The sequence below is a fragment of the Schistocerca nitens genome, chromosome 1 (genome assembly GCF_023898315.1).
Source record: "Schistocerca nitens isolate TAMUIC-IGC-003100 chromosome 1, iqSchNite1.1, whole genome shotgun sequence".
Lineage (NCBI taxonomy): Eukaryota > Metazoa > Arthropoda > Insecta > Orthoptera > Acrididae > Schistocerca > Schistocerca nitens.
Genome location: NC_064614.1, coordinates 260267945 through 260291223, shown reverse-complemented (window position 1 = coordinate 260291223; position 23279 = coordinate 260267945). Strand labels below are relative to the sequence as shown.

The window sequence follows — 23279 nt, the reverse complement described above, 5'->3', positions numbered from 1 at the left end:
GCCGATATTGAAGATAACTGTTTGTCAACACAACAGATAAACACACAAAACAGTGCTGTATACAAAGAGGCAATCACATTTATCCATGATATATAAAATTTACAATAGTCGTATTCAGCACTATGATAATTAGTTACTGCATAAGTATGTACACAGCACAGACTTAGTGAAGAATATGGAACATAAGAGACTTCACAAAAAACATAAAAAAGACCATGTAAATTAAAGCAACAGAAAGCACAGAATAGGGCTTCGCAATAAAAAATAATTCCATTCAAGTGGAAAAGTATCAGTCTGATTTTTATCGGAGTCTTCACCAACATAAACAGACAACTCATAACACAGCCACAGCTAAAATACTAATGGCAGCATAACAACAATATTTAAATACAATATCAAGCATCAGGTCATGAACAAGGAAACTGGACAGTTCAGTAAACAGGCCTTCTACAATGTTGCCAACTGTGCTGTGACATTGTACAAGGATCAAAAAAGTATATCTGTAATGTATGGAGAAGGAACACAGCCAGGTTGAGATGCTTAATACATTTATGACACAATTCAGTAACTTTTGCTTGGAAAAGGCAAGTCTAACACCCAATTTTCTCATCAACCAGGAAGAAAAGAAGATCAGGATATAATTCCTATCGATAGAAAACTCAAGAGTGATGGAACACAGACCAGGATGAGAAAATCATAGGGAAAACAAATTTGGGCATGTCACTTTTCAGAGGAAAATTCTAGCATTTGAGGAGAAGAAACAGTCTTGGTTGCAATGTTAAAATCACTGTTTATTTATTCATCAATGACATGCATTTTGCTTAATAAGGCATCTTTCATGAAACTGACTGGCTGCAGATTTTGGTTTTTTAACTCACTCCATTTGTTTGAGGTTATTGGATGTTACGCTTTTAACACAAATGTTTGCCTCAACTATTTTTCATGCACATGATGATGGTAATTTAATTTTGCAGATGTTTTATCAATGGTATTAACATTTATCCAATTCTTAATTTTCCTAATTTTGTCAAATCTCAAGGTAGTTTCAAGCCTTTCTAATTTGATTGTATTTTAATGTAGGCCAATTTGAAGATGTCTTGAATTAGGTGAAACACATGTTACTGATGAATAAATAAACAGTAATTCAAAATCGGAATGAAGAACATTTTCTTCTCCACATTCCGTATACTGGTTGCTGTATCACCCATCACACCATGGCATGGAAAACCTTTTGTTCTTACATTTGCTTTAAGCAGTTCACAGAAAATCTTAATCTGGATGACAACTCCTTCCAAGTGTGATCCCAGTGTCTGAACCACTGCACCATCTCACTCGCTATTTAAGATTGCTCATAAGATGACAAATTTTACTAAAAAAATCTAATTTAACTAGTGATCCACAGCAGCTACAACTGTAAATAAGAAAACCAACCAGCTAGGCGACCGGACTGCATATATCACATAAATAAAGTAACATGGGGTAAAAATTATTGACACTTCAGTTACACATTTGATAGCTATCATAATAAGCACGGGCATACCCAGCGGAGGGCGGGGGGGGGGGGGGGGGGGGGGGGGGGGCAGCTGCCCCACCCTAGAAGATATTCGCAATTTTTCACTAGTTTACTGTTTTATTTAATAAGAAATGCTGCATGTTTTCTCGGATTGTACAAGTGCATTCTTGTACTTAAAATGTTTATTAAAAGCAGTTTTTCACTGGTTTAAGACTGTTTTATTTAATAAGAAGTGCTGTATGTTGTCTCGAGTCCTTGTTTCCTGAGACTAGTATGACCTGCCCTCCCCCCTCCCCCCCAGTTCAGATCCTGGGTACGCCCTTGATAATAAGAATGTCTTGTGGAAACCAAAACAAAAGTCTCACCCTTCCCACTCACACAGGTCCTCTCACCGCTAAAAAAAGTATAGGTAAATGGCCATCAATGCGGCACATGCATTTTCAGTTTTGAAAGAGAAGGAAGGGAAGATGATCCCACATATGGAATGAGAAAGGTTGAGAGATGGGGAGGGGTCGGGGGAAAATGTAGTGATAGCTCCACCTCCCTCAAGCAGAGCAACCACAAATTAAATGAGGCTTACACTGTCCTTTGTATATACCATCTACGAGGATAAAACCGACACACAGAGATAAAAAGAAATTAAATGTTTCATGTACTGTAAACGTACTGACATCTTCAGTAACCATATATACAGATATGTGTTATTTCTACTAAACTTCAACACTGTTCATCTTCAAAAGTTTCACGTTTTTGTAGCAGAATTTGAAACAATACTGTATTGTTAGTCAGACAAATACCTTGCCATAATACATCATATGAGATTTTCATGAAAAACATGATGATGTGTAAATTTTCATAACAGCAACGTACTTAAAAGAAGCTCAACATGTGATATGTCTATTCCATCAAAATTCAGGCTTGCAGCCAGATGACAGATAGTCCAGTAGGGGTAAACCCAAAAATTAGACAAATCGGAAATAATTGCTACAAAAGGTTTTATTGTTTTAATGGCCTCATTTGTGGCCCAATATGACTATCCTAGATTCCCCCCCACCCCCTCGTCAGAGTTGTGGAAAAGTGGTCGGGGGGGGGGGGGGGGGGGGGCAAAAATGTACCTGAAAAAGGGGTATTTTTTCGGTTTTGTGATTATATCTCGTAAATGACCCACAATATCGAAAACACAGCGGAATTAAAAATTGTAGGTCATAAAATTCTGCATTGAATGAGACTATCCACATATTTTTTGGACCTCCCGTTTCCATACTAGTTCTCTTCAACATTGAACCAATTTTACACGTTCATGAAAAATTTTTGTTTTAACCTCTGTTTCTTGGTAATATTGTTGAAACTAACCCATCTATCAATAATGTCGTTCATACAAATGATATAGAGGAATAAATTCTGCATATGATGAGACCAAAAGTGAAATGGACCACCCGTTTCTGTACAGCTAAGTTTGTACTTTCATTGCTATGCATGTAAGGTACTTCACATTTACAAGTCTAAGTCTCTATATCAGTTCTAAGCAAAGTAGGGAAAGCAGAAAGGTGGAAGGAGTATATAGAGGGTCTATACAAGGGCGAGGTACTTGAGGACAATATTATGGAAATGGAAGAGGATGTAGATGAAGATGAAATGGGAGATACGATACTGCGTGAAGAGTTTGACATAACACTGAAAGACCTGAGTCGAAACAAGGCCCCGAGAGTAGACAACATTCTGTTAGAACTACTGATGGCCTTGGGAGAGCCAGTCCTGACAAAACTCTACCATCTGGTGAGCAAGATGTATGAGACAGGCGAAATACCCTCAGACTTCGAGAAGAATATAATAATTCCAATCCCAAAGAAAACAGGTGTTGACAAATGTGAAAATTACCGAACTATCAGTTTAATAAGTCACGGCTGCAAAATACTAACGCGAATTATTTACAGACGAATGGAAAAACTGATAGAAACTGACCTCGAGGAAGATCAGTTTGGATTCCGTAGAAATGTTGGAACACGTGAGGCAATACTGAGCCTACGACTTATCTTAGAAGAAACATTAAGGAAAGGCAAACCTACGTTTCTAGCATTTGTAGACTTAGAGAAAGCTTTTGACAATGTTGATTGGAATACTCTTTTTTAAATTCTGAAGGTGGCAGGGGTAAAATACAGAGAGTGAAAGGCTATTTACAATTTGTACAGAAAGCAGATGGCAGTTATAAGAGTCGAGGGGTATGAAATGGAAGCAGTGGTTGGGAAGGGAGTGAGACAGGGAAGTAGCCTATCCCCGATGTTATTCAATCTGTATATTGAGCAAGTAATAAAGGAAACAAAAGAAAAGTATGGAGTAGGAATTAAAATCCATGGAGAAGAAATAAAAACTTTGAGGTTCGCCAATGACATTGTAATTCTGTCAGAGACAGCAAAGGACTTGGAAGAGCAGCTGAACGGAATGGACAGTGTCTTGAAAGGAAGGTATAAGATGAACATCAACAAAACCAAAACTAGGATAATGGAATGTAGTCTAATTAAGTCGGGTGATGTTGAGGGAATTAGATTAGGAAATGAGACACTTAAAGTAGTAAAGGAGTTTTGCTATTTGGGGAGCAAAATAACTGATGATGGTCGAAGTAGAGAGGATATAAAATGTAGACTGGCAATGGCAAGGAAATCGTTTCTGATGAAGAAAAATTTGTTAACATCGAGTATAGATTTAAGTGTCAGGAAGTTGTTTCTGGAAGTATCTGTATGGAGTGTAGCCATGTATGGAAGTGAAATGTGGACGATAAATAGTTTAGACAAGAAGAGAATAGAAGCTTTCGAAATGTGGTGCTACAGAAGAATGCTGAAGATTAGATGGGTAGATCACGTAACTAATGAGGAGGTATTGAATAGAATTGGGGAGAAGAGGAGCTTGTGGCACAATTTGACTAGAAGAAGGGATCGGTTGGTAGGACATGTTCTGAGACATAGAGGGATCACCAATTTAGTATTGGAGGGCAGCGTGGAGGGTAAAAATCATAGAGGGAGACCAAGAGATGAATACACTAAGCAGATTTAGAAGGATGTAGGCTGCAGTAGGTACTGGGAGATGAAGAAGCTTGCACAGGATAGAGTAGCATGGAGAGCTGCATCAAACCAGTCTCAGGACTGAAGACCACAACAACAACAACAACAACAACATATCAGTTTTATCAGAGAACCCAAAAATAAAATTATCATGAGTAAAGATCGAAAAAAAATTAAAAAACTGGTCAAAGTCAGTGGTAAATTCCGTGGCAAGAAATTTAAGGTCAACTTTGGCAATCCCTTATTAAACAGCAAAGCCTTTTTGCACCTTGTTATTCTGCCTTTGTATATATGTTCTGCCTGGCAAGCCAGTGTAATAATGACAAAAGTGTGTTTTTGTAATTCCTAAGGTAATCATCCAGAAAGTTACCTTCAAAAAATCAGAACCCTACATTTGACCAAATTTGGAGGCAAATATATTTATATAGGTCACCTCTGATTTTAATTTAAAATGCACCATTTGGAAGAGCAGCTTTTGCTTTACTAGAATATTGTGCATAATGTGAGTGTTCAGTTACCAGGCATCAGCATCATGCGTCCGTCCAATAGGTGACACAGTTTATTGCTCTCTAGTGACCATAAAAGCAGTATTTGTCATTGATGGTGGATTTCTTCTCCATCGGGTTGTATGGAAGAATGGTGAAACATTCCAGGTAATGCTAACCAAATACATTGAATATTTAAAATGACACTACAGCGGAAGTGCGACAAGTGTGGTGTTCGATGGCTACCCAGCAGACCTGCCCACCAAGAGCATCAAATATGCTGAGCACCTCCGCCGAAGCAAAAGACACACTACTCCTGAGGTCATCTTTACCTAGTTAATAATGGTGACTATGACTCAGGAGCAATTCCGTTCCAATGACAGAAACAAAGCACGTCTCATTAGCTTGCTTATTTCGAGGCTTGAAGATGAAGGCTTCTCAGTAAAGCAAGCTAATGAAGACACAGACCACCTAATTGTTGCCACAGTGCTTGAGGTATCACAGGAACATGAGAAGGTTGTGGTTGTTGATGAGGATACGGACCTTCTCATCATGCTCAATGCCCTAGCCATACCATCAACAAATATATAGTTCTTGAAACCTGGAAGAGGAAAGGCCTCATCAAAAGTATTTGGTTCCGGCAGTTTCAAACTGGCAAACAACATCAGAACGGCACTCATATTTCTCCATACCATAAGTGGATGTGACAACTTCAGCACTCTTCGGTCAGGGCAAGAAGAAGGTGGTCAATCTACTGGTCAAAAATAAATGTCTTCTGGAAGATATCAAACCTTTCTTAGAGCATGACACTTAAGCTGAAGCTATTGTCGAAGCTGGCCTCTGATTTTTAACAACCCTCTATGGAGGTATGGCAGGAGACACTTTAGACAAAGTGCGATTCGACCTGTTTTCCAAAGTGATTGTGGAATCCAGATTCACCCTAGCATCCCTACCACCAACGTTGGAAGCAGCTTGCCAGCACTGCTTGAGGACCTGCTTACAAGTACAAATGTGAATAGGAGACCAGATCGATCCGCTCCTCTGGGGATGGCAGGCTTCAGAGTTTGGTCTTGGTCCCGTTCCTACCTCAAAGAACCAGCTCCACAGTCTCTTCTCTCAACAATTTCCTGCAAATGCAATGAGGGCTGTGCAGGTAGTTGTGGGTGTCGGAAGGCTGGTATTAAGTGCTCATTAATTTGAGTCAACTGCAAGGAGAACTCATGCACTAACTCCATCCAACCAGGTGAAACTGATGAACCAGATGTTGATGAAGACCTGGACTGTATATATGAGGTGACGAAAATTACTGACTTTGAGGAGCTGAGTGATGGGGTGTCAGACTCTGAAATTACGGGCTTTGAGGAGCCGGTGGTGCAATGACAGTCAAATGTCAACTTATTTGAAATTTGTGTACCTACCTACTTTTACCTTTTTCATCTCATACATTTATGTAATATTTTGTAATTAGGAAATATAATAACCACTACTGAATTTCAAGGAGCGTCTCTCTCTTCCTGCCTCCTTCATATCAGTTGAATGGGTATCACTATATCATATCAAGGGTTAAGAACGGAGACCACGTATCTGACAAAAGACAAATTTTACAGGGGAGCTACAAAAACATAACTTTTTAATAAAAATTTTGATTGCTTTGATTTTTTTTATTTAGAGCATATCTGTCAGATACGAGGTCTCAGTTCTTAACCCTCGACATATGAAAAACTTTTTTTAATATTATTTTTCAAATTTTACAGAATTTTAATATTTTATTCTATTACTATATTAAATAAGTACAAGACAATGGGTTGCTACAGTTCTGTATTTAAAAGAGTGTACATAAGAATTACTGAAGAACTACATTTGAAATTGTCTTCACTGATGATGAGAAATGGTCCAACTTTAATGAGGAGCTGTACACAAATGGGTGGTTCAATAAACTCACTTTTGGTTTCATCGAATGCAGAATTTCTCACACCCTATCTTTTTTATGAATGACATTATTGATAGATGGGTTAGTTTCAATGATATTACCAAAAAACAGAGGTTAAAATGAAAATTTTTCATGAACATGTAAAATTGGTCCAATTTCGAAGATCACTAGTATTGAAACGGGTGGCCCAAAAAACAAATCCAGATCATTCTTTACAGAGCCGTGAAGAGTACAGCTATTTATAGATGGCCTGAAGATTACTTTAACATAATGCTTCTTTGGGATTCTGTCCACATCTGAGAGAAACATCTTGGATTTGAATAGCTCCTTGTCTTCTTTATCTTGTGAGTGATCATTTTTACTCCTCATTAAAGCTGTCCTAACCTGATGTAGAGAATACTGTAACACCTCTTGTTCACTGTGGTACCACACCACAAAAGTATCATCTACATACCGTCTGGAGACTTTTGGTTTGAGTTCCACTAACTTGTATGTCCTCTCCACAGTGAAGAAGAGCTGTTATAATTTTTACAATATCTAAATTCCATCCAGGGAATATTCAGTTTACTAAGGAAGTGGAGAAAGGTGGTGATCTACCATTTCTATATGTCTTAGTCAATCGGAAAAATAATGGGTCATTGGGATATTCCAAGTACCATAAGCCAACACACACAGACCTTTATTTGCAGGTGTCTCACTGCCACCACCCTTCACAAACTATGGGCATCCTTCAAATACTGGTACAGCAGGCATTTGTTGTCCCTAATAAAGGTAGCTTTGCAAAGGAGCTGGATATCTGTGTTCACTGACAACGGATATTCTCCACATCAGGTTAATACAGCTCTAACAATGAGTAAATTGAGTTGACCATTCATACGGTAATCGGGAGAAGTAGCTGATCAAATCCAGGACGTTCCTCCCATATATGGGCAACATTTCACCTAAATGAGACACAATCCTACAAAAAACACTATATTAAACAAATCTTCCAGCCACCTACAAATACCTCTGCTCTTCTTGATTCAATAATGAATGGTCTGTGTTAGCGGAAGGTTAGTTAGGATATCAAAGAATCAACCTATCCTTTTTTCCAGCACTTCAACTAACATTCATTTGTTCTGAGGTAAGGAATCTCCAACCCAAAACCACACCCCCATCTAAAATAGTATTCTATCACCAATTCAACAAATGTAACATCCCTATGTCAATCCTGTTTCCAATCTCCGCCATGAGCAATTCTCCTATGGATGACCACATGCAAGACCTGTCCTATACAGTCACTCATCATCTACTGCCACAGTCTAGTTAGAGCTTTTTCCTATCATGTAAAAGGTATACCATGTGTGTAAGCATACCAGTTCTGCTGAAATTAATGTGCACTGTTCTACCAATTATTTACGAGCACCCCCCCCCCCAAAAAAAAAAGAAACCATGTCTGATCCTCCAATTATACATCCTGAAATTGTACTTAACTTTCCCCAGCAACTCCCATTTGAGTTCACAAAGCATCACCATAACACTTGCACGCTGACTGAACATACCAGTATCAAATCAAGCACCACACCTCTAGAGTGCTTCGATGTGTTCCTTTAACCTGAGCTGGTGGGGACCATACAAACTCAAGCAGTGCTCAAGTATCGGTCACACTAGTGTTTTATAAGCTGATTCTTTTATAAATGAGATACGCTTTCCTAAAATTCTCCCAATAAACCAGAGTCGGTTATTCGCTTTCCCAACTACCGTCTTTATACACTTGTTCCATTTTGTACCACTTCGCAACATTAAGCCTAGATATTTAATTGATGCAGCTGTGTCAAGCAGCTCACCATTAATGCTGTATTTGAACATTACAGGATCTTTTTGCTACTCATCTACATTTTGTTGTAAATCATCCCTCCCATAAGCCATACTGGTACGGGTACAAAAGAGCCCAAGATTCAAGAACTCAGCACAATCTGTAGGTAACCATCATTTCAAGCAGTTTGTGGAGCTTGTAGGTGACACTAATCAGTCAGTAGCTGTCAAAAGACATAGTAATTTGCCTGTCTTAAGGACTGCGACAACGATACTATTTTGCCATTGTGAAGGGATGAGAACTTCATGTTAAATATTGTTGAAGACTCTGCATAGACATAACCTTTGAGTAACATTCAGATGTTGGATCATCTATTTATGAATTGAATCTGAGCCTGGCGCCATACTATGAGTTGAAGCAACAGCATGAAGCTGTTCTCTGTCACTGAAATTTTCATTATATAATTTGTCTTGGTGGCAGCTGAACCATAGGAGGATGTCTTCAACTTGTTTCTGCATCAGAAAGGTAGCCAAGTAAGAAGATGACATCAATGCTGTCACAAAATGGATCATCAGGTGTTCAGTAAGAACCAATGCATAAGTACATAGACAACCATGAAGGACGAGATACGGAATAGCTGTTGATCTTTGGTGGCCGAGAAAACCATGAAACTTGTCCCACACCTGGGAGGAAGAGGCATAAATTCCTGAGGAGGAAAAATAGTGCTCCCAATATTCCTCCCTACTGCACTTAATAAGATAGTGAGGCTTAGCATGGAGTTATTTAAAAGTGAGGGGGATGACATGTGAAGGATACTGCTCGAGATGACATAGGGATGTACAACAATTCTGAATAGCTGTTGCAATGTCTTTTGTCCACCACGGGATTGGCCGGCAGTGAAGTGTCCCTGTAGAAAGATGAGTTGTAGCTCCAGTGACACAGATGACTGCGTCAAAGATGTCTACCACAACCTAGTTGATGCACTCTGATAAAAAAAAAGGGGTGAATGTGACAGCAGAGGTATACAAATGCCAGTTGGCTCTTCGAAGAGCCCATTGTGGTAACTGGTCCATCATGCGGTGACAAGGAATTGAGAGGATCACCAGGAAAGCATCACTCATGGAAAACTCAGCTTGCCTTTTTCTCACATGATATCCTACAAACTATGTATGGAGGGCAACAGGCAGACTCCACATTCATAGATGCTTGACACAATGCCCAACTGCAGACTGTTCATGATGGTCCAAGCATATGGGTTAGATTCTCAGATATGTGCGTGTCTTGAAGACTTTTTAAGTAACAGAACCCAGGACATTGTCCTCAACGGTGAGTATTCATCAGAGACAAGAGTATCATCAGAAGTGTCCCATGGAAGTCTGATAGGACCATTTTTATTCTCTATACAAATAAATGACTTGATGGACAGGGTGAGCAGCAATTTATGGTTGTTTGATGGTAATGCTGTGGTGTGCGGGAAGGTGTCATCATTGAGTGACAAGAGGACTTCTAGGCAATATTTCTAGCTGTGTGATGAATGGCAGCTTATTCTAAATGTAGAAAAATGTAAGTTAATGTGGATGAGTAGGAGAAATGATCCTGTAACATTTGAATACAGTATAAGTAGGGTGCAACTTGACACAATCACGCTGATTAAATATCCAGGCGTAACAGTGCAAAGCAATATCAAATGGAATGAGCACATTAGGTTGGTAGTAGGGACAATTTTGAGAAAGTGTAATTCATCTATAAGGAGACGGCATGTAACCCATTCTTGAGTATTGCCTTAGTGTTTGGGATCCGCAACACATCAGATTAGAAGAACACATTAAAGCAATTCAGAGGCGGGCTGCTAGATTTGTTACTAGTAGGTTCAAACAATAAGCAAATATCATGGAGGTGCTTCGGGAACTGAAATGGGAATCCCTGGAGGGCAGGTGACGTTCTTTTTGGGGAAAGCTACTGAGAGAATTTAGAGAACCAACATTTGAATCTGACTGCTGAACGATTTTACTGCTGCCAACATACATTTCAAGTAAGTACTATGAACATATGAGAAATAAGGCTCCTACAGAGGAATACAGACACTTGTTTTTCTCCACTCTATTTATGAGTGGAACAGGAAAGTAAATTTTTTTTTTTGGTTTCAGGGCGCTCAACTACTGAGGTCATTAGCGCCCAGTCACAATTGTTAGAGCACATAGAATCTAGTAAAACTCAAGGGGAGGGGGGGGGGGGGGGGACACCAGAAAGTCCTTACAAAGATGCAGATAAAATAAGTAAAAGAGTTAGATGTCTTTGGACAAGCCAGTCAAAGTTATAAAACGAAGAACACGAGCAGCTGCTCGAGCGTCATCAGCTAAAATATCCGGTAAAGTAGATAGCTGGGACAGGACAACATGAGATTGACTAAAGCGGGGACACGACAATAAAACATGGCGCACTGTTAATGCTTGACCACAAGGGCACTGTGGGGCTGGGTCACCAGAGAGCAGGTAGCGGTGGCTAAACCGGCAATGCCCAATCCGCACACCTGGTACGAAGGACCTCTTCTCGCCGAGATGGTCGGGAGGAGGTTGTCCAAGCAGTTGGAAACGGTTTTACTGCCCGGAGCTTGTTTCCCTGAAGGGATGACCAAGTATCCCACCACGACGACACAAGCCTCTTACAAACAACCCCACTAACGTCATATGACGGGACACAATGGGAGGCTGGCCGAGGCAGGAGGACTGCAGCCTTGGTTGCAGCATCAGCAGCCTCATTCCCAGGTACTCCTACATGTCTGGGAACCCACAGAAAGCTGACAGGAGAGCCATCATCAGCGAAAGAATGGAGGGACTGCTGGATCCGTTGCACCAAGGGATGGACCGGATAGGGAGGTCCAAGGCTCTGAAGAGCACTGAGTGAATCAGAGCAGAGTACATACGATGAATGGTGGTGGCGGCAGGCATACTGAACGGTCTGATGGAGAGCAAAAAGCTCGGCCGTAAAGCTGGAACATTGGTCGAGGAGCCGGTATTTAAAGGTGACGGCCCCGACGACAAAGGCATAGCCGACACCATCGTCAGTTTTGGAGCCATCAGTGTAAATAAAGGTGTGACTGGCAAGTCGCGCACGAAGTTCGACAAACCGTGAGCAATACACTGCAGCCGGAGTACCCTCCTTCGGGAGCGAGCTGAGGTCGAGATAAATACGAACTGGAGCCTGGAGCCAAGGTGGTGTCGGGCTCTCACCCTCTCTGAAGGTGGTAGGGAGGGCAAAATCCAATTGTCGAAGCAGGCGACGGAAGCGGACTACAGGGGGCAGCAGGGCAGACACATACAACCCGTACTGACAGTCGAGAGAGTCGGCGAAGAAGGACTGATAAGAGGGGTGTTCAGGCATTGACAACAGCCGGCAGGCATACCGACACAGCAGTACGTCGCACCGGTAGGTCATTGGTAATTCGGCAGCTTCAGCATAAAGACTCTCGACGGGACTAGTGTAGAAGGCTCCGGTCGCAAGACGTAACCCCCGATGGTGGATGGAGTTGAGACGGCGTAAGAGGGATGGCCGAGCAGACGAGTAGACGAAGCTCCCATAATCCAGCTTCGATCGGACTATGGACCGATACAAGCGAAGCAGCACAGTGCGATCCACTCCCCAAGATGAACCACTAAGAACTCTGAGGACATTAAGGGAACGTGTACAACGGGCCGCCAAATAAGAGACGTGCGGAGACCAACAAAGTTTCCTGTCCAATGTGAGCCCTAGAAACTTCGTTGTTTCCACGAATGGGAGAACAACGGGACCGAGATGTAAGGATGGCGGAAGGAACGCTTTATATCGCCAAAAGTTGATACAAACCGTCTTCTCTTCAGAGAACCGGAAGCCATTTGCCACGCTTCATGAGTATAGGCTGTCTAGACAACGCTGAAGGCAGCACTCCAGGAGGCATGTTCTCTGGGCACTGCAGTAGATCGCGAAGTCATCGACAAAGAGAGAGCCTGAGACATTAGGTGGAATGCAATCCATAATTGGATTGATCGCGATGGCAAAAAGGGCTACGCTCAAGACGGAGCCCTGAGGCACTCCGTTCTCCTGGAGGAAGACGTCGGACAATACGGAACCCACACGTACCCTAAACTTTCGATCTGTTAAAAAGGAATCAATAAAAAGGGGCAGGCGACCGCGTAGACCCCACCTGTGCATAGTGCGGAGGATACCTCCTCTCCAACAGGTATCATAAGCCTTCTCCAAATCGAAGAACACGGCTACCGTTTGGCGCTTTCGCAAAAAGTTGTTCATGATGAATGTCGACAAGGTCACAAGGTGGTCAACAGCGGAGCGGCGGCGATGAAAGCCACATTGAACATTGGTAAGTAGCCGTCGAGATTCAAGAATCCAGACTAACCGAGCGTTAACCATGCGCTCCATCACCTTACAGACAAGCTTGTAAGAGAAATGGGGCAGTAACTAGAAGGAAGGTGTCTATCCTTCCCAGTTTTGGGTATAGGAACAACGACGGCGTCACGCCAACGCATGGGGACCTGACCTTCGGTCCAGACGCGATTGTAGGTACGAAGAAGGAAGCTTTTGCCCGCCGGAGAAAGGTGTGCCAGCATCTGAACGTGAATGGCATCTGGCCCCGGAGCAGAGGACTGGGACAGTGCAAGCACACGTTCGAGTTCCCGCATAGTAAAGGGGGCATTATAAGTTTCCAGATTCAGCGAGTGGAAGGAAGGTCGCCGAGCCTCTTCTGCCTCTTTTCTGGGAAGGAAGGCAGGGTGGTAATGGGCGGAGCATGAAACCTCCGCGAAAAAGCGGCCTAATGCGTTGGAGACAGCCACAGGATCAACAAGGACCTCATTACCTGAGGTCAGGCCAGGTACCGAGGAGTGGGCCTTAATGCCCGACAGCCGGCGCAGGCCACCCCAAACGACGGAAGAGGGAGTAAAACTGTTAAAGGAGCTGGTGAAAGAGGCCCAACAAGTTTTTTTGCTGTCTTTGATGACTGTACGGCATTGCGCTCGGAGTCGTTTGTATCCGATACAATTCGCCAACGTAGGATGGCGGCGAAAGTGCGTAAAGCACGTTGTCGAGCACGGATAGCGTCTCTACAAGCCTCATTCCACCATGGGACGGAAACGCGACGCGAAGAAGAGGTAGTATGAGGAATGGAACGTTCGGCAGCATTGATGATAACAGCTGTGAGGTATTCGACCTGATTGTCACAACTGTGAAAATCGTGGTCCGGAAAGGTCGCCAGGGAGGAGTAAAGTCCCCAGTCAGCTTTCGGTATGTTCCAGCTCGAAGGACGTGGGGATGGGGTGTGGTGCAGGAGATGAACGACACAGGGGAAGTGGTCGCTCGAATAGGTGTCAGAAAGGACATACCACTCGAACCGACGGGCAAGAGTGGTAGAACAGATCGAAAGGTCCAAGTGGGAGTAGGTATGAGTAGAGTCCAAGAGCAAAGTTGTGGCGCCAATATTGAGGCAGACAAGATTGAGATGGTTGAAGACATCCGCCAAGAGGGAGCCTCTTCGACAGGATGCAGGAGAGCCCCAAAGGGGATGATGGGCATTGAAGTCGCCAAACAATAAAAACGGCGGAGGAAGCTGAACAATCAGGTGCATCATGTCAGCCCGACTAACTGCGGATGACGATGGAGTGTAGACGGTACAAACTGAAAAAGTAAAGGCAGAAAGAGTAATACGGACAGCTATTGCTTGGAGTGGGGTGGTCAATGGGATGGGATGGTAATAGACATCGTCCTGAATGAGCAACATGACCCCACCATGAGCTGGAATACCGTCCACAGGGGTAAGGTCATACCGCTCCGAGGTATAGTTGGTAAAGGCAATACGGTCAGTTGGGCGCAACTTGGTTTCCTGGAGACCAAGGACGAGCAGACAGTGCAGGCGGAGGAGCTGTTTCAATTCCTCCCGATTAGATCGAATACTTCTTATGTTGCAATGCAACAAGGCCATCGCTAGTCAGAAAAAAGGGGGGAACGAGACGGGGGAAGAGCTGGTCACCTCGACGGCCGCGGAGGGCCAGGTTTCGAGGGAACAACGCTACAACCGGCGGGAGGCGGATCCTGTTCCATCGAGTCGTCGCCAGCTACGGCCGCTGTCCCGGGTTGCGTAGGAGGGGCAGCATCATTTGCCGATGAGAGGCCAGCTGAGCGCCTGGCAGCAGAGCGTCCCGGCGAAACTGAGGATGGCCGGGAGCAACAACTCACGGATGGAGCGTCAGACGAAACGCGCTGGGGTGGAGAGGGGTACAGAGACTTCTTCTTGGAGGCCTTCTTGGAAGTCCGAGGAGGCACAGGGATGGTGGGCTGGACCCGAAGAAGGTCCTCACGCGCGGGGTCCGTTTTGGAACGCCGGACCTCGGAAGCCGGGGTCCGGAACGTTTCCCCAATGGACGCCTGAGAATAGGATCGCTTCTCAGGCGGCGGGGGGGGGGGGGGGGGGGGGGGAGGGGAAGGGTGGCCCCTGGGGCAGAGGAGGCGGGGGCCGCGGGGGAGGAGGATTTGGAAGGGAGGGATTTGGGAGGCAGAGGCATAGACCCCGGATGGGGGGAGGAGGTGGAGGGGGGACAGGATAGGGGTGAGGATACTGTGGAAGGAGTGGACACGACTGAGGCAAACAAAGTTGTCAACGTCACGGGATGGAGGTGGTCATACTTCTTCCTGGCCTCAGAATAAGAGAGACGATCCAAAGTTTTGAGTTCTTGAATCTTCTTCTCCTTCTGATACGCAGGGCAGTCTAAAGATCTAGGCGAGTGGATGCCAGGACAATTAATGCACCGAGGTGGTGGGATGCATGTATGTTCCTCACGAAGAGGACGTCCACAATCGCCACAAAGGGGCTCAGCCTCACACCGTGACGACATGTGCCCAAAGCGCAAACACCGAAAGCAGCGCATAGGAGGCGGGACGTAAGGTCGCACATCGCACCGGTAGCACATCACCTTTACCTTCTCTGGGAGAACGTCCCCCTCGAAGGCAAGGATAAAGGCCCCGGTGTCGATGCGACGGTCTTTGGGGCCGTGCTGGACTCGCTGGACGAAATGCATGCCTCGGCGCTCCAGGTTGGCCCTGAGCTCCTCATCAGATTGCAGCAGGAGGTCCTGATGAAAAATAACCCCCTGCGTCCTATTCAGTGCCAGATGTGGGACAATGGACACTGGGATGTCCTCTAGTCGGTTGCATTCCTGGAGCGCCGCCGACTGTGTGGCGGAGGTGGTCTTTATAAGAACGGACCCCGAACGCATTTTACTGAGAGCCTCGATTTCCCCAAAGATGTCCTCGATGTGCTGAACAAAGAACATGGGCTTGGAGGTGGCGAACGTCCCCCATCGGTCTGAGAACAGACCAAATAGTGGGGGAAGTACTTCGCCCCAAGCCGGCGGGCCTGTCCTTCCTCCCAGGGAGTGGCCAAGGGGGAAAGGGCAGGAGAACCAGAACCAGAGACAGTACCTTTCTTTTTAAAGGACTCGGCCACAGAGCGACCTGATACATGTTGATGTTTCATCTGCGAAACGTCCGCCCCGATACCACCCACTCCGACCAGGGGCTCTCCCCACTGGCGCCACCCAGCCTCAGCAAGGGCCACCTGGCAGGATGACCATTGCCGGGAGTCCTGATGCCCCAAGGAGACGGGCATCTAGCCCTTGGCCAACGTGGGGAGGGTGCAGCTCAGGTATCGGCAGTATGATCCCTGTATTATCAGGGGGCTACAACCTAGAGGGTACATGACAAACCCACCACAACGGGCTGGCTACTGTGCCGGATTTCGGGTGCCATGGAAAGTCCGTCATGATCGTAGGTGCAGATGGGGATGCACTATGGGCGTAACTTGTACAACCCATCAGGCGTTTAGGCCCAATTTGAGGAATAGTGGGTATGGTTACAACGCCATTACAATGCTAAGTGCCAAGGGCTTAGTGCATGGAGGACCAGTGATACACCACGTAAGGCGTCCTTCCCCAAAAGGCTCGTACTTCTGTAGAATTTTGAAAAATGGAGGTCAAACCCCAAGGGGGACCATCACATGGAAGGCCGAAACGGTTGAAACTCCTTTTAGTCGCCTCTTACGACAGGCAGGAATACCTCGGGCCTATTCTTACCCCGGACCCGCAAGGGGAGGGAAAGTTCAGGGCATCCTCTGTCACACATCATATGGTGGCCTACAGAGTATGTATGAAGATGTAGATGTGTCACTACCACACAGATCACCGTGGAGTGTCCAATGTAGTGAAGCCAAGAGATTAGGCTAAGAGATCATTAGGTCAATAACCAAAAAGCTGCCATGAACACCTCTGAAACATGATGGAGTACCATCATTGAAGAGGCACAGATCAAGTTTGGAAAGGAGCTGGTCAATCAAAAGGCCCCTACTAGATGAAGTGTTACTTCCCTACACACCGAAATATCCAAGTAGGGTATTAAGGTGGTCATCTCAAAGGAAGTAAGTACCCCACCTGAAGGTACCTAAATATTACAAATGGTGATCACTGGGATATTTTGCACTCACATCACTATTGTTTACAATATGGTAGCGAGAGGAATGCACCCACTGATGACATATGTGCAAACAAACCTAAGAATTACTACTGGGGCCAGTGCAATACCAACAGATTGCGAACTGCAGAATAAGTGGAGATTACTTATTCAGTTACAGCATGTGACAGTAGTATCCATTACTGTTCCATTGGACATCACGTTGAGGGTGTCCTAGTTAGGTGTGAAGGGGACCCAATGACTGGCCATGTCCCCGAACCACTGTCTGTCATTTTTGCCTGCAGGATAACATCAATGAACATTGTCTCGGATTACAATTATGCGGTGTGATATGGTGCCTCCAACATCTCCAGAAAAGCCTCCTTCCAATTATTCTTATTATTCTCCTCCTCATCGTCATCCTTCTCCTTCTCCTGTTTTGCAGATTTTGCTGACTGAGATTCTTGTGAGGACCTATGTGCTTCAGGCATGGGGATGGATGAAGAGCGGGCCACCCTTGGACCTAGAGGCCTTGGCTCTTTCAGTCATTGGGTGGTGTCAGCCCTCTGACATGTGGGTTTCCAGGGAGAGGTGTCCCAAGAGTGAGCCCTTTAACTAACAGATGGAGAGGAGGAAGTTGCTTCTCCATCTAGGTGTGGGAGGTGGTTTCCGAAGGTGGTGTTGCAGGAACCACAAGAGTGAAGGGCGTTGATAGGATTGGTTTGGAAACAATTGAGGTGCTGAAAGCAGTGACTTTTTCATAATTAGTCATCATGTTGACAGGATGCAGGCATTCGAAATTTTTTCTTCCTCAATACATGACATGTGGTCAAAAGATCTTTTTAAATACTGGACAATCCGGTGAATGTGCACGATGGTTATTAGCACAAATGACACATAAAGATGGTTTTCTCAAGGACGAGCTTCATGGAGTGATTGCCTACAGTTTCCACATTTTGGATCTGCCACGCAGAGGGACGACATATGACCAAAGCATCAACATTGGAAACAATTCATGGGCAGCAGAACATAAGGTTTCACATCATACATGTACATCATAACTTTAACTAAGCACCTGTATATGTTTGTTTATCCTTGGGAGTTTTTTGTACATGTTGGATGAAATATACACCTCAGCATTCAAGATTAGTTTGTAGCTTGTCATCTGTCTGAAGTGTAAGGTCTCTGAGAAAGGTAACTCCTTGCACCAGATTCAAAGTTTTATGTGGGGCCATAGTTAATGGTATGTCATCTAATCATTAATATATTTGAAGAGCTTGAGATTATGCAGCAGAGGAGGACTTAATCAACAGTGATCTATTGCGCATTTTTCCTAATGACTCAGCTTCTCCAAATTTATCTTCCACAAAAACTAATGATTCCATCACCATAAAAGTATCTCCATCTGTTCTAGTATACACCAAGTACTGAGTAAATTGTTTCATTCTCAGTTGTCTGGCTTGTCCCTCTTGCCATGGGGTAGCCAGGGTAGGGAAAGCAGTAATGTTGTTAACCATTTGTAACTTCCAAAGAAATGTCATGAGTGGTTAATTTTGAATAAAACATAAACATTTATCTGGTTGCTGTGTTAAAATTTGCTGCTTTTCCAAAACAGGGTGGAGTGTATACAGTCTCATCTCAGTAACATGTTGTGCAGACACAATTGTGAGAAAATTCTGAAACTGTGATTTATTAAGTGAGTAAGTGAGGAAAAGTAAGGTCAGTAGCTTTTGAAAAAGCACATCCTCAGTACAAAAAAATGTGCAACGTCATCACTTATGTTGTTCTACAACCTACAGAGTTTCTTGTTTCACCAGCTATCGATGGGTATTTCTTTCAACGAAAAAGTCTGTAGTTAGTGGAATAACAAGGCAGATAATGAAGTTTTGCATAATAATGATGTGGCAAAATACTGTCCTCTTTGCATGCTATCATTTGCCAAAATCTCACTTTGATATCTGAAACTGTTTATGAAATATTAGGAACATTGTGGATATTTCACTCTGTCTTACAACTGATCGAAAAAGTGTGTGCTGCATCAGATCAATTTTCTCAAGATTGGTGACAGACATGTTTATCCAAGTCTAAAGTAAAATTCAGTATGTTAGCTAAGTTTCATACAATGCAACATATTATGTAATAAGCACCAAATGCAAAATCATAGTGACCTCTATTTTCCATTGCAAACTTTTCCGAATTTCGTGCAGTGTCTTACTTCCACATAAATATCACAATAACTATAACCATTATAGAAATGGTGGGCCCATCACCATGAACCTAAAATGTATAGCAATAAGTAACGCAAAAATGAAAATTTTTACTGTATAGTTTCTGAAAAACTTTTGAGAAAAACTACTGGATGGGCACCTCAATTCTGTCATCACCAACTGGCCGAAAGGTGGCAAACACTTGTCGGACTCCCCTTCCGAACACATGAATGAACTCATGCAGCACTTTGGACGAAAACTGGTCAGTGTTTATCGGCCAACATATCCTGTGTGGACTCTGCATAACAACCCCACAAAGTTGGATTGACTACCCCAGTGGCTTATAAGTACATACATGAGTTTACACAGTTATCGGGAACAGGGGGTCACCAACAGTATGCAGTAGCCACTATGTAAGGCATTCTTCCCCAGACAGCTCACAAATCTGAAATGGAGGTCAAACACAGAAAGAGACCAAAATTACTTGAGCCAAAAAGTGATGTAAGGGAAATGAATGAAGAGTCAACGAAAGTAAGCTGAACCTAGGGAAATGGCTGAGTCAACATCACAGGCTGCAGCACAAGAAAGAAAAGAGGTGATCTCCCAGTCTATTTCTAATTTGTCTAGCCGGGTCATGTCATGATAACTCCAGAATATTTCGGCAAACAGACTCATTGCCATCTTCAGGCACTCCCTGATGACTGCTGCACTGCTCATGTTGCTCAACTGGAGAGGAGCAGCAATCACTGGGGACCACTTGAAGATGGCAACTGACTCTGTTTGCCAAAATATCACAGTGTAATTATGATCTGATCCAGCTGGACATCTGAGAACTTTACAAGAAATGACATATGTGCTGCAACAGCTTAGGGGCTCCTGGTCACCACACAAATACAGTCCTACAGTTCAGGTATTTTTCCAGAGTATCTAAAGCTAACACAAGTTTCGCTCTTACTAAAGAAAGGTAATGCAGAGAGAGTATTCAAAATTACAGGTCAGTTTCACTACTTTCTGCATTCTCAAAAATAACTGAATCAATAAGAGTAACATGTATAAAGTTTAACCTTTTTAAGGAAACACAGTTTGGTTTCCGAAGCAGGAGAAGTACAGTATCAACCATGACAGAGTTCACAAAAGAATTACTCTGAGCTCTTGACAACAATGGCTGTGTTACAATCATACTCTTGGACTTGTCCAAGGCTTTTAACACTGTTGACCATGAAAGATTATCAAACAAGCTAGAAGTATTAGGTATGAGAGGAATAACAAATGTGTGGCTCTACTCCTACCTGCAAAAGGTAGAGATAGTTTACTCATCTTGTTCCTTAGAATAGCGTATTTGGCTCAGTTCTGTTATTAATATAACTCAATGACTTTGAACTTCCATAAGAGAAAGGAAATTGAACCCTCAAGAATGTTTATGATTGGGAAGTCTGTAATACATTAACAGTGAACATAAAGGAAGCAAACAGAATGCACTTCAGCATAAAGATGGAAGAAGCATAGCTGATAAATCTACAGATTGTGTAACAAATGCCATGTTCTTAGGGATGAATATTGAGTCTCAGTCAACATGGGGTGAACACACAAACATAAAGTTGCTGGCAACAAGAATGTCATCAGTATGTTTTGCTACCAGGGTTCCATCACGAGTTTGTAACAGTTCAATCTTGTAGTGACATACTGTTCCTAAGTACACGTAATTCTTAACTATGGAATTCCATTCTGGGGGTCAAAGGCACAAAACATAGACACAGTTTTTTAAATTGGAGAAGAGGACGGTAAGAATAATAACTGTAAGTAGTAGTCAGGCTCACTGTAAAGAAATGGTTAAAAAACTGGATGTCCTTACTGCACCAAGTGGGTACATCTACTTGTCTGTAGTGTATTATCTGTGAAAACATTACTAAGTATTACACAAATAGTTTTATCCATAATCATAGAATAAGAGCCAGTTTGGACCTACAATTACCAAGGACAAACAAAAAAATCTCAAAACAGCATTTTCTATTACTGAATAAAACTGTATAAGAAATTGCACAATGTGTTGAAAATGATACTAAAATACAACTGTTTTAAAAAGACAGCTAAAACATTCTTTGTACATTTTCTATTACTGAATAAAACTGTATAAGAAATTGCACAATGTGTTGAAAATGATACTAAAATACAACTGTTTTAAAAAGACAGCTAAAACATTCTTTGTACATTTTCTATTACTGAATAAAACTGTATAAGAAATTGCACAATGTGTTGAAAATGATACTAAAATACATCTGTTTTAAAAAGACAGCTAAAACATTCTTTGTACATAATGCACATTGTTGTTGTTGTTGTTGTGGTCTTCAGTCCTGAGACTGGTTTGATGCAGCTCTCCATGCTACTCTATCCTGTGCAAGCTTCTTCATCTCCCAGTACCTACTGCAACCTACATCCTTCTGAATCTGCTTAGTGTATTGATCTCTTGGTCTCCCTCTACGATTTTTACCCTCCACGCTGCCCTCCAACGCTAAATTTGTGATCCCTTGATGCCTCAAAACATGTCCTACCAACCGATCCCTTCTTCTTGTCACATTACAATGATTTTACACGAAAATCATGTGCCATGATATATACTGAAGTGCCAAAGAAAATGGCATAGGCATGCATATTCAAATACAGAGTGTAAACATGAAAAATACAGCACTGTGGTCAGCACCACCTATATAAGACAACAAGTGTCTGGTGCAATTGTTAGATCAATTACTGCTGATACAATGGCAGGTTATCAAGATTTGAGTGAGTCTGAAATTGGTATTATAGTAGGTACACGACCGATGGGAAACAGCATCTCCAAGGTAGCGAGACTGTACCATGAATATCAGGAATCCGGTAAAACATCAAATATCCAACATCGCTGCACGAATGGCACCAATGATGACTGAAGAGAACCATTCAACCCTTCCACAAATTGCTGCAGATTTCAATGCTAAGCCAACAACAAATGTCAGCTTGCAAACAATTCAATGAAACATCATTGATATGGGCTTTCGGAGCCAAAGGCCCACTCATGTACCCTTGATGACTCCATGACACAAAGATTTACGCCTTGCCTGGGCCTGTCAACACTGACATTGGAGCCTTGATGATTGGAAACATCTTGCCTGATGGGACGAGTCTCTTTTCAAATTGTATTTAGTAGATGGACATGTACGGGTATGGAGACAACTTCATAAATCCATGGACCCTGCATGTCAGCAGGGGACGGTTCAACCTGGTGGAGGTTCTGTAATGGTGTGGGAAAGTTGGAGTGATATAGGACCCCTGGTATGTCTAGATCCGACTCTGACATGTGACACATATGTAAGGTGTGTAAGAATTCTGTCTGATACCTGCATTCATTCATGTCCATTGTGCATTCCGATGGACTTGAGAAATTCCAACAGGACAATGTGACACCCCACATTGCTACAGAGTGGCTACAGGAACACAATTCTGAGTTTAAACACTTCCACTGGCCACCAGACTCCTCAGACATGAACATTGTTGAGCATATCTGGGACGCCTTACCACATGCTGTTCAGAAGAGATCTCCACCCCGTCATACGTTTATGGATTTATGAACAGCCCTGCAGGTTTCATGGTGTCGATTCCCTCCAGCACTACTTCAGACATTAGTTGAGTCCATGCCATGTAGTGTTGCAGCACTTCTGCGTGCTTACGGGTGCCCTACACGTTATTAGATAGGTGTACGAGTTTCTTTGGCTCTCCATTGTATAAAGTGCATGATAGTAATGTCTTGTCATTCTCCTGAGTTCAACATCTCA

General features: G+C 43.3%; 1 protein-coding gene across 2 annotated transcripts in view; it reads right to left on the bottom strand.

The window, feature by feature from the left end:
- LOC126247589 (rabenosyn-5-like) overlaps positions 1-23279 on the bottom strand; it is a 152032-nt gene that overhangs the window by 120695 nt on the left and 8058 nt on the right. The gene's annotated exons all lie outside the window — the stretch shown is intronic.